Below are 14,071 nucleotides of genomic sequence, written 5' to 3' on the forward strand. Positions count from 1 at the left end.
AATTTTGTTTACTAATGCAATGAAGACAATAAGTAGTTATTTGGAAGGCATGTCTCGGCAAGCTGCACCTCGGTGGATTGAACCCAAGGTTAGATGGTCATTTAGATGAACCCCCAATGTAATTTTTAAAGGGTACAAGGTATAATAGTTATTTTCACTGATAAATATAGAGTCGTGTTCAAAGTGGAGGGTACAAGTGTGGATACTATGTCATACATTGGATGTGGTGCATTGTTAATGGCGGTTTGAAGGATGACTGGAACAAGGTATATATAAAAAGTCTAATTTCAATTTTCACGTTACTTGATATTTGTTTAATTACTAATAATGTCTTCCATTTTTAATTTTGTAGTGGTTCTCGGATGGATCAGCGTTAGACGTGGAGGCCATGACAATAATTCGAAAGAATTGGACAACTTACTTTTTAGCTATTAGAAATAACAGATGCTAAATATGATGTACATTATTATGAACGAGTACATTTTCCTTTAATGACACCCTTTAGTGGTATATTTTAATCAATTGTTTCATGTCACATTAATGTTTTTTAAAAACCTACGTAATGGTTTAGTGAGGAGACTGTTTATTCTGAGATTGTTTTGGTTTGTTGTAGTCTCGTATTAGAAAATATATATTTTGATAGGATGAATGCAATTTTCTAAGAAATTGTACTCCTACTATGTATGTATTGTGCAGTTGCACCTTCCATCAACTTAACAACACATACTTGTGATAGCACTTGTATTATTTTTCTTCCCAATAGGTATATTGCTATTTGACCCCTCTAGCACAGGAAAAAAAATGCTTGCAAAGACTGTGGCAACTCAGGTACACATGCAAAGAGTGTAGTAGCCATTCCAGCCTCTCAGGTACACAAACTTAGGTATTTTGGACTTCTTCCTACAATGGGATAACAACTGCAAATGATAGTCGAGCTTTTGTCATGGAAAAATGAAGAGTGGTACTAGTACTTCCTAGAATTAGTGGTATTCTAATCTCATTGTTTTTTAATTTTTTATTTCATGTCTTGTCATTATTGAAGGAGTTTGTCTGCAAGCATCCAAATGTAAAATTAAAAAATTGAATTAGTAGATTGGTTAGTTACTTGCTTAGTGACAGCAAATTGGTTTATATGGTGCAATAGAACACGGGAACAATCTGCTATTTTTGTGTCTTTTCTCTACCTTTAAAGTTTCAGTTCCCCTTGCGAATTTAGTCACATGACCCCAACATATATTTTACAATTTTTTGTCATTTAGTATTGGGTAGTTCCACTGAGAATGTTAAATAAAATTGTTTTCTAGTTTGTGAAATTACACTAGGGGGTGTTTTGCATTTTGTAGAACTAGTTTAAAATGGGGCTAGATGGTACTGGTTACAGAAGGCCATGTGAAAATAATTCAGTTTTTGATCACGCATAGTGTGGTTAAAACTACTTCAAAACTAATTTTAATACTAAATTTATTTATATAAATGTCAAAGTTTGTGATTGTCTAAAGTTAATAAAGTAAGCATGTTTATCTGGAAAAAGTTATAGGGGCCAATAATTGGGCATTGGATGAATTGTTGGTACATCTAACTATATCTTATCCAATAACCATCCTTAAATCCAGCTGAAAGATAGAGAAAGGAAATATGAAATGGAAGAGAGATAATTTGGAAAATATGGACTAGAAACAGGGAAACAAAGAGTGTTGGATCGGACTGGTTTTATCTAATATTTAGCTCAGATAAGAACTATTTTTCAGCATTTATTTAATAACCAAACAATCTATGACTAAAAACTGGCCCCACTCTGACAATATAGTATATATCTGGTTTTATAAATTTGCCAATCACTCTTTGGTTTTCTTGTTTACTTAGTGCAGATGCAATTAGTAGAATTCCTCCTTGACCCACTTATATTTTGGGGTTGGGGATGTTTTTACTTTCACCTGTTGTTCAAAAGGGATCATGATGCCAATTCAGTAATCAAGGAAAGAAATAGAAATATTTTATATTCTGCATTTGCATAATTGTTGCTATCTTGTTGATAATCTCATTCATGTGAACCTGAAAATTTGGATGTGTTTTCCAATGCAATATTTACTAATGTAAAAACTTTTCTTTCACATGAAACTTCTCTAAGAATTTCTTCGTGTGTTGGAAGAACTTGGGTAACTTTTCTCTAGGACACTGAATAGTTTTAGTTTAAATTATGTCAACTTGGACAAATATTATAGGTTCGTTGAATATTTTTTGTCTTTACCTTTCTATGTATACCTCTCTCACATATTTAAAAATCATAATTTTATAGGTTGCCTAATGTATGAGGTATTCTCTAGACTGAGGTTGGGAGAAACAGAGGAGTTACGCAACATTGGCTCCATTCCCAAGGTCAGCAACTTCTCTTTTTTATTTATTTTATTTTATGACTTATTATATATAAATTAAAGGATATTTTAGTTTACTGATTGCTTTTATGTTTTATTCTTTTGAAAAAAATTATTTTTCATCTCTATATGTTACTTTTTTTTTTCTAGTCTCTGCTTCCAGATTACCAACGACTATTGAGTTCCATGCCCTCTCGTAGATTAAATACATCAAAGCTTATAGAAAACAACGGTGAGTGCTCCTTGATTTATAATATAGATGGGGATTTTTCTGCTTCATGATCACCTGTAAACAAGAAAGTTTGCTTTATTATTCTACGTAACTCATTTTATCTAAACATTTGCCTTTCTTGTTTTGATGATTGTCATAGACTCATAGTTTTTGCCTTTGATATAATTTTCTGCAATCATATCCATTTTAACAATTTGAGTTTTTCAATAATGGATATGCAGAATATTTTCAAAATAAGTTGGTAGACACGATACATTTCATGGAAATTCTTAGTTTTAAAGATAGTGTGGAGAGAGACACCTTCTTCCACAAGCTTCCAAATTTAGCTGAGCAACAGCCGTGCCAGATAGTGTAGAAGATTTACATATTTCTGTGGAATTTCTAATTATAAACTATAGATAGATCTTCCTTTGTCATCCAATTTTTTTATGATTCTTATGTTATTTTTTTTCACAGTTACTTCCTTTATTAGCTTCTGCCCTTGAATTTGGTTTAGCTGCTGCCTCAGCTTTGATTGCATTGTTGAAAATGGGTTCCTGGCTTTCAGTTGAGGAGTTTAATATCAAGGTAAGTTATTACCCTGATATTTTTATGCCAATGATTTTCTTTTCCCTTCCATACAGTCCATACTTTTATCTCCATTTTACTATTTTTAATTAGGATTCAGTCCCATTCTGTTATTGGATTTCAATATTCATATCTAGGTACATCCAACAATTGTAAAACTCTTTGCCTCCAATAATCAGGTCAAACACAATTTGCTATAAATGTTACAGTTGCCCTTCTTCAACATATTGATCAATATGGAGAGTCGTTCTCAGCGCAAGTTGTTGATGAGCAAGTATGCACCCGATTTCTCTACTTTTTTTTTTGTTCTTGAAAATTCCTTTTGTACAATATATACTAACATTCATGTTGGCAATGTGGATACTTTGAAATTATTAGGTTTACCCTCATGTTGCTACTGGGTTGTCTGATACATCTGCTTTTCTCAAGGAATTATATTGATATAAATTGGTTTTTATTTTGCCTTGGTTTCTTTTTAAAATATAAAAGTGTTACTGGTGTTAATGGAATGTCAGATACATGTAACATTTATAGCTAATAGTGTTTGACCTGATTATTGTCAAACTTACATAGAAGAAAAATCTGTTTAAGGGGAGGGATGAAACTTGTAACATTATCTTTAATTAGTAAGTTATTGTCTTTAATAAGACAGAGGTCTAAGCTGTGTCAGAGCTGGGGAAATAGCACAGATCTTTTATAGCTCTTTGGTTTATCTTACCGCTTCAATATGCATTTTTTTAACAATGTTTTCTACGATGCTGAAATATAATAATTGCAAGATTGGGTTTACATTAAGGATGTTTAATGCACTTCAATGAGATGCATAGTTTACATTACATTGATATTTGTAATATTAAATGGTCACCAAATTCTGATTGACTCTTAAAGTATCATGTACTTTTTAGAGCTTGTTTCCTGTGTTGTTCCTTTTCTTTATTTTTTTCCTCCTCCTTTCCCTAATTTTATAGCATATTTATTTGGTGAAACTTCACTGCATAATTGTTTGTTAAAATGTGGTTTGTTTCATAATTGCAGTTGTCTCAAAGGACAATGCCAGGGTCATTATTGAAGTATCTGTCAAAGTTGTAGGTACTTCCTCAACCAACTCTTTTGCCCTTTTCTTAAAAAATTGTTTTAGATTGTTTCTAAGAATCTTGGACATGAGAGACCTATATGGGAGACACAAAAATTTGAAGTGTCCCAATTAAAATTTTATAATGTATTGATTAGGACATAGATCCTTTTTTGAACCATATGTTGTTGACATCTCTTATCTCTCAAAATTTACTGATAACCTGACTGCCAATTTGATTGGTATGCAAGCATTTTATTTAGGGAAAAAAATCTGCATTTTTATTTCTATTATTTGCTTTTTTTATGTTCATGCTTTCATGGTTTTCCATATATGAAATGAATGGTTTTCCATATATGAAATGTATACCATTTGCAATTTTTTGTAGGTTGATGAAGAGCCAGTAATTACAACAAATACTACCATATTTTTAGGCAATATTGGAAGTTACTTAAATGAAGGAGTATGTTCCAAATGTGCTCTAAAATTCAAAGTGTGATGTGCTTTATTTAATAATGTTAGCATATTTATCTTTGGTGAAATAACTTGGAAGCTATTTTGCAGACAAGAAAAAGAGTTTTGATTAATGCATTTACAGTCCGTGCATTACGTGATACTTTTCCACCTGCTAGAGGAGCAGGTATCAGAACCATACACATGTATCTATAACTCTTCTTCATTGTTACACTTTTCCTCCAACTTTCTTTTACGTAATTTTGAATTTTTATCATTCAGGCATTATGGCTTTATGCACCACCAGTTCCTACTATGACATCACTAAGGTTGCAACTCGGATTCTTCCAAATGTTGTTGTGCTCACAATTGATCCTGACAGGTTATATCTCACTATGAGCTTGTATTCCTTGTAATTCCTTTACCATGTGAACATGAGGAATATTTCAGTGACTTAATTTACCCCATTAATTAGTATTTTTAGGGGGTTAATTCATCATCTTTGTATTGTAATTCATTGCTGCTTAATTCCCTTTTTTCCCTATTTATTATATATTGATATGCTCACGTAGATCTTCTTTTGTACATATATTTATACATGTGCTATGAGATGCTTTGTTTGTTGTTTCTTGTGTTTATATTCTAAATAGAGATCATTTTTTTGTACTGTTGGTTATTTGGTCATTTATTGAGACAATTAATGATTGCATGTTGTTCTTTTCATTGTTTAAACAATGATGTTAGAACTAAGACATTTCAAGTTGTTGATCAATTTTTCCAGATACCAAAGCAACATTATGAAAAGGTATACTCTGAAATTGTTTTTGGCTATTATTGTGATGCTTATCATTGTTCCTAAATCAACCAGCATGTAATGTATAATATCTTTTAGAAGAAATTAGTTGTGCAGGCTGAATTTATATGTGTGTGTGTGTATACATGCCTATCTTTTAGACTTCACCTTTCATAATCTTGTTCAAATTTTATTTAAAAAGATCTTCTATTACAACAAAACTCTCATATTGAGAAAGCATCATTATATAGACTAATGTATTATGAAGATGATCATCTAATGTGATGCTGGTGTTCTTCTATTTTCTGTTAAAGACATATGCAGCAGATACCAGTTGTGGTGTGGGAAGCTCATTTGTTCCAGGAAATGCTACTTTGCTTAGGTGAGTCAGTCCAAACTTTGTGTGATTGAAAATTCAAATGTTAAGCAATGTATATATATATATATATATATATATATATATATATATATATATATATATATATATATATAGAGAGAGAGAGAGAGAGAGAGAAATCATATGAACTTCTGATGTTAGATTTCAGTGTCTGATTGAGAGTTATCATCTATGGTTATGCCAAACCAAAACAGAATGACTTGAAAAATTGTCGCATTACTGAAGAAAATACATATTGTGTTTTAGGGATGCTATTGCAATTTCTTTTTTGGGATATGTCTTGTCATTTGTATTGCTTTATATCAGTGCATCACTCCGTCAACCTCAATAAATTATTACTAGGACCACTATATGACATATATAGTAGTTAAATTTTAAAATTTTAAGAAAATAATAGTATATATGTAAAAATTATGTAAAAAACATAACACTAGTGTCAAATTGTATTGTAATTTCTATTAAACCACATATGTTACTAATACTCATTCTAGATTCAAAAGTAGTTCCATCTACCCCATCCTTATAAAGGAAGAACATATTGATTTTAAGCCACCGGACACGGGTTGAACCAGACCCACAAACCCAACATGCACGTTGAAGGTTGATGCTTTTTCATTCACATTGTTTTGTTAAAACTGTAAATTGGAAAATTATTTAACCCAATGTAGTGTTGTAGTTTTAGTTGACATTTGTAGATAACCTGGTATTTTGCAGTATAATATATTTGATGTCCAATATGCAAGTAATTTATTGTACGACAGGAGAAGGAGACACGAGACATACAGATTCCAAACATTACATTGGAGGGTTTTGAGCTGATGATGAGGTCAATTAAATACTCCATTCATGTGCTTTATGAAAGTTGTGTTGTGAAAGTTTGTAATTTGTGAACAACTTACAACTGATGTTAGCAATGTTAGATATTGTATAGTAATTTAAATTGTTGGAAAATTGTAGACTATCATTAATTATGTAAATAACTGATGTTAGACATGTTAGACATATTATAGTAATTTATATTGTTGCAAAATTGTAGAGTATCAATAATTATGTAAATTGTTGTATTATGTAATTAAATGATTTTACAATTATTGAAAATTGTAGACTATCATTAGCAATTTTACAATGTTTACAAAAATTAAAACACCACCTAAAAAAACAACAATTTCAGTAAAACCACACCAAAAAAATTAATCATTCTAAGACGGTTTTGCCTAAAATCGTCTTAGAAAGTCTTACACACAAATGTCATACTAAGATGGTTATTAAAAAAACCGTCTTAGCATGTCTAACTTTCTAAGACGGTTATTCACAGAATCATCTTAAAAAGTTGTTAAAAACTAAAAACCGCCTTTAACAACTACGCATTCTAAGACAGTTTTTTTGAATAACCGTCTTAGAAAGTTCAATTTATAAAGACGGTTATGAAACCGTCGTTGTATATGTTGACTTATTTTACGACATTGCGTGTGACGACGGTTCAAAACCATCGTAAAATGTCTTCCAGAACTGACTTAAAAGGCTTCATTTGTAGTAGTGGCTAAAAGTCTTTTTCACGTGTCTGACAAAGATATATTTTGCAAATATTATGTGGCATCTTAAACATTATGAGATTAGTGAGGTTAGAAAAAGGACTCCCGGAACTAAAGAACAAGAAAATAGTAACTTCTAACTCCTTGAGACCTATTTTTACGAATATGTACAAGACAACCCCTTTGCAGTCAAAATTTGACAGCAATTGTCTATGCTTTAATTGCATTCTTACCACTAAATGAATTCCCCATTTTTTGGACTTCAAAACATGTTTTACTATAATAAACATCTAAAATTTTGCTAATTAGGAATCATAGCTTCATATATTCCCTGTATTTATATGAACATAGATTCTATTCACCATTGTTTTGTTAATTTACAAACTACAATGCTTAAACTCTTATTATATCTTTACTGGTTTTTAACAAGCAGCTTGATTAATTCATGAACTCATCTCTTACATTTTTCCTAATTAAGTGACCATCCAGTATCAATGAAAGCCGGTGAATGTTCACTCACATACATACGCATGGGAAAATATATATACGCACCCACTCACATATTGGATAACATGTAGATAGCTAATCCATGACTCATTCATTTTCACATTTACTAATTATCAGCTAGTTACTAACAACCTAATTAAGTATCCAATCATTCATACGACACTTATCAGATTTGTACTCATCGAACATACACAATCACCTATCATAATTGAGACATTGCTTGACTTTAACGTGGCCTATAGGATAGCTTTAAGAGGTACTCTACCCTATAGCTTTGAGGCCATATGATAATCCACTTTAGATTCTCTTGGCGCTCCTAAACATATCATAAACAATATTCATGCAATTCTCCTATGACCTAAAGATTTTCAAAGCACACACATCACAATTTTATAATTTAATTTCTTGGAGCCACACGTTGTTGGGAACGAGGTGCTCCTAACCAACATGAAACATTCACTTGCAGTGAATTTTCTCACACACCCTTTACAGTAAATCCCTCCTTACTTAATTTTATCAATTTATGCTAATTAAAAAAAGTCTTCTCAATTTTTAGGGTTCACAATCAACACAAGAACACATTAATTTTACAACAATTTTACATCAAGACATCAAATGGTTCGTTAAACACAGTCAACTCGTGATTAAAAACATAAGAACATAATTGAAATTCATAAAACAATCCAAAATAACCCAAAATTGATCTTTTAGGGATCCCTACGCATGTTCATTCTAATCTCCAAGCGGGATTAACTCATCCCTTAATATGATGTATTCGCTCAAGCATTCTCCGTTAGCAATGATATCATTTTCGATACTCCCTAGAGCTCTTCTTCTGGTTATTCTGTTATAGTTCTTAAGCGTCAAAGAAAAAGAAACAGAGAACATAGAAAATGCTTTGTAAAACTTCTTTGAGATTAAAAACTCCTTATATAGCGAGAAATCTGATGAATTAATTTTTATTCCTATTTTTCTAGTTTATTTTATTAATTATAAAACACTCCTTTCTCTCTATTAAATAAATGGATAAATAAACCTCTCTCATTTTCTAAAACTTTCCTCTTATTTTCTAAAAACTCATTTATTATTTATTCCAAACCTCTATTTTTATTTAAATAAAAACTCATTTATTTTAATTAAAAACCCTTTTAATGAAAGTTTTACAAAAAAAACTTGGTGTTACATTTGTAGCAGAATCAATATCTTCATCAGCAAATACATTCAATTGTTCTATGATGTGTGATTTTAAAGGAGAAGCTTAACATTTATTTTGAACTGCAATGTTTGCAAGAGGCACAATTTAGCATATAATCTCAAGAAACAAATTAAATTGTACATTTGATGTTAGCAAGTGATACAGTCACTTAAAATTTCATCAAATGAAACAACTGATTTGTTATCAAGAGAACAAAAAACCATGAAAAATATCAAGAAACATTCATAAGGCACAAGTCAATAGCATGCAATTAACTCTTGAGCCAGATAATAGAAGCATGGTAAGTAACAAAGAAGGTATCACAAAATCCAATTGATTCCAAGAAATCTAGTTCACTTGTGCCAAATGGCAATAACCATTAGTTTTTCCCTTTCGAACACATGAGTAGAAATGCACATTAGTCATAGTAAGATTTAGGTAGCATCAACATAAACTATGTCTGCCTAACACTTCAAACTTTTAGCATCAATTGTGGAAAAAATTACAAACATTAAAACATCCAAATACCAAAGGTGTTGAAGATTGACAACCTAGTTCCCAATTTAAGGATGAAGAGATCAACTACCTTTATATTTGCTCCTGAAGCCAAGAAAAAAAATTGAATTCAATATTTGCTCTTGAAGCCACGAAAGCAATTTAAGGATGAAGAGATCAACTACCTTTATATTAAATTAAGGTGTAAAATATTATTATCAAAATTTTCATTTGACAGTTTTGGAAATCATATGATAGATTTTAGTTAGCCCACTGGCACAGTAAAGTAGCATGGCAGTATATCTTCACACACTGAATCAAAATCTATTCCTGTTAGTTCTACATTTGAAATTATAATTGATATGCTTTAGAAAGGAACTAAAAGAACAAGGATGAACACAAACGTTTGGAGGAAGCTGTTTTAGTAGAACCATTAGTGTTTGAGAAATCAAGTTTGAAAATTGAGGACCAATGAGGGTCACTGCTTCAGCTTTGAAATTGTCCACACACTTATTGCATGCTTCAACATTTCTAATCCACAACTAGCTACACTTTCTTTTTCTTTTTTCAACCAAAAAACAAAAATTAAGGAGACCATACAAGGAATCAGTTGAAAATTTTACACATTGACCTTAAACCTTTTGCTTTTCTTCTTACCCCATTTGTGTGTTTTTTGTTTCAATCATTCATCAAACAATGTAGAATTTATTATCCTAGGTAGATAAGTTGATTTTTAACCTTATAAAGTTTTATTCAATTTATCTTGTTTTTTCTTCCTATAATGTACGGGATCCTAGTCCTAACACTACTACAAAATGATCCTTCTACATAGGTTAAAACTCCCCTTCTACATCGGTTATAACACGATTTGTAGCCCGCGTCGTTGAAAGACCAACCCCATTTTACATCGGTTGTTTAACCAATGTAGAAACACTACATCCAAAGACGGGTCTGGACCTAAGTCCGTCTTAGTTCCATTGGAAATCTACATCAGTTGTGTTGAACACCCGTCGTAGAAGCAAGCCAATCTACATCGGTTCTTTGGCTACCCGTTGTAGATTCATGGACAATCTACATCGGTTGTGTTGAACACCCGTTGTAGAAGCAAGCCAATCTACATCGTTTTTTGGCAACCCACTTTAGATTCATGGACTATCTACATCGATTATGCTGAACACCCGTCGTAGAAGCATGCCAATCTACATCGGTCTCCATATGAACCCACTATAGTATCATCATCAATCTACATCGGTTAAAATTATAACCATCGTAAACGCTCGACAATTCTACATCGGTTATCCTAATAACCGATGTAGAATTGTAATTTTTTTATTCTTTTTGTTGGGCAATGAAAAAAGTAGTCTTAATGTGCACATCATTAAAACAAGTTAGCTTATGCTTTAATTATTTCACCGAAGATATTTGAGTACACATCAATTGCACCTCTGATCATTTTTATTACATGCCAACCAAAATCAAATGTGGTGTACTAGAATTTACATACATCAATCAGCAGTGATAAAAAAATAATAAAAGGATGGGGCACATAATGATGAGTCTCACCATAGATAAAGCCTTCAGAACACGTGTTACAAGTAAAATTTAAACAAAGGCAATATTATGTCCAACATACATTGAAAGAAAACAAAATTCCAAATAATCTTCAAAGCACATGAATGAAATCATGCCAGATGTATCATGATATATGAAAAGTTGTACATTCATCTAATAGATTAGTTGTCACGTCCTTTGATACATATGGTTCCAGCAATGCTAGTAGGTCACTAGATTTTGCTAATTCAATCCAACAGTCCCACTGCTTTTCCAGCTCTGGAACATTTGTTGCACTAAGAATTATTACATTTTCACCCTTGATTTGCCAAAAAACAGTAATTATCTCAAACAATTAAAGCCAATCTTGCTTCAACGTTTTCATTATATTACTAGGAGCTGGTCACAACAAATAAAAGTAGAAAGTTTTTCCCAGTTTCTCCTTAATGTGAAAGTGAATTTCTGGTGAATCACATACAATGAAACAATTTTCATTAATGAACTTCTGAATACATACCAAGGGCATAGACAATTTGTCATGATGCCATAATTCAGTTATGCCCTCAGGCAATTGAGCCATCTGAAAGGTGAAAGGCAATAGCAGTTAAGTGGGTTCAAACAAGTTAGCTTTGTTAAAACAGATTAGTTAAAGGAATAAAAAGTATGGTGGGTTCAAACCAATAGCAGTTAGGTGGCAATTCAAAGTGAAGCTACTAGATAAATGTCAAAACAAATAGCAGTTATTTGGTATTGTATCCCACTTGTTTACAACTATCACACAACCTTTCCCTTGTTTTTCTATCCTTTCAGCTATCTTGTAGTCCTTCAGCAGACACTTAAATAGTTAAGGGGAGCAAAAAGTAATACTATATAAGATGAAAACCAAACTGATTTTCATGTAACAAATAAAAGCATTATCACGAACCTATTTTGTGATACAAGCCATGGCCTCGATGACAAGAACAACTACATCAAAACGACAAATAGCACGAAATGCTCGATTCACTGATAAAGCCTCTGTTGTGATCCCAGCTGAAGCAATGGTTGTTATTTTCTTGATTCCAGCAGTATCAATAAGTTGGAACTTCTAGAGAAAGAAAATAAGAAAATAATTATTGTGCTGACTAAAATTTCTAAAAGATTACCAAATCACTACAATCTGGTATGGTCCAAAATATATACAGCCTTAAACAAAAATGGGATGGGGCAAACCTTATAACCAACTAATCATTTTCAAATTTTCATTCTCAAAATGTAATACAACATTTGAATTAAGAGTTGTTTTTTGTATTACACACCAAGTGATTACTAATTAGTCACCAAAAAAAATCAAACCTGTCCATCTGGTCCAGTAAATTCAGTATCAATAGCATCACGGGTAGTGCCACTGATGGGGCTGCCTATTGTTCTGTCCTCACCAACCAGTGCATTCAAAATGGTACTTTTGGCAACATTTGGTCTACCAACAATTGAAATTGCTAGAACATAATCTTCTTCAACAAGATTATTAGATTCCTATAGTTTAGCAGAAAGTAAATTATAAATTGAAAAATCAAGGGTCTCAAAATATGAATTAAAACAACTTGATCCAAATTGTACAGTGAACAAGAATAATTCCAACTGAATCTAATGACTTATTATTGGATGGTGCAACCGTATAGTCAAATCAACTTGCTTGCAACATAAAAGTAGAAAAAAGCTAAATTTACCCACTGTCAATGATATACAGAAGAGAATGCAACCTTCATAGAAAACAAACCTCAATTTTCTGTAGGCGACAATAAACAAGGTCAATAAGCTCTGCAGTTCCAGTCCCTGAGATAGCTGATATTGGAAGTGGTTGAAATCTGATATAGTAACCACAACAAAAATTTGCTGATTACAACATATGACACTTAGAAAACATCAATATACAATATGATGCAACTATGCAAAAAATGCCGCTCTGCATGCTTAGCCACTAAAAAATTCATATTTCCTAGGTTGTAAGAGAAAGTTTTGTGAATCTCTTATAATTTTAATTCTATATTAAAGATGTATCATATGGTGTGATGCTGAAGACCAATATACGGTACACATGGAACCGGCCTTCCCTATAAGAGCCCACCATAAGTTGTTTGACTTCAATGGGCACCATGATGCATGTCACTATTAATTATTTTTGTCAATATGGCTAAGCTTATTGTCACTAATTTCCTATGAATGTAGATAAGTTTTTTGTCACTACTCACTAACCTTTCCTGTCACTACATTCTGGTGGTCCCTAATCTTCATCGACTACACTATGTCACATCAATACTGAACTTGAAAATTCACTGAATCTTTTGGACTGACTCACTTATTTTTTTGCTAATTCATCATAATTCTCTTCCAAAGGTGAAATATTTAGTAAGGGTTAACAATTATATACTTACGTAATTATTATGCAATATAATATAGGTAAGGGCTAACAATTATCTTTAAGATATTAGTTTAAAAACGTAAATCTAATGAAAGAAGTGTATACTGTGTACTAATTTGGTAGGTCCAAGTTGGAGGAAATTCAAATTAAAGTGACTGAAGAGAGACAACTTACTTAAAATCTTTGTGAGATCTGATTTTGGCCGCACATTCTTGAGTAAACTTAACAAGCAATGTAGGAGACAACTTACTTGGAAGTTTGTGAGATCTGATCCTTTGTATTCATGACAAGGTTACGGCGGAGAAAAGGACCAAAGCAGGAAGATGTTGAACACTGACCTGCATACAATTAGAGTAGCACAACAAAAACACTGATCCTATGTTGGGACCAATACAAAACACAACCCAAAAGCAGTGCACAGTAATAGCGTAAACAAGTCACATAATCATGTAACGATGCCGAATTAAAAGTCATGACCAGACATAATGATGTGTCTTAATCAAT

The 14,071-nt window shown here is 32.0% G+C and overlaps 1 pseudogene; it reads right to left on the reverse strand.

The window, feature by feature from the left end:
- Positions 1-11,890: 11,890 nt before the first annotated feature.
- Positions 11,891-13,440, reverse strand: LOC100808746 (GTPase Der-like; annotated as a pseudogene).
- Positions 13,441-14,071: the final 631 nt, after the last annotated feature.

Source organism: Glycine max, chromosome 11 (genome assembly GCF_000004515.6).
Source record: "Glycine max cultivar Williams 82 chromosome 11, Glycine_max_v4.0, whole genome shotgun sequence".
Lineage (NCBI taxonomy): Eukaryota > Viridiplantae > Streptophyta > Magnoliopsida > Fabales > Fabaceae > Glycine > Glycine max.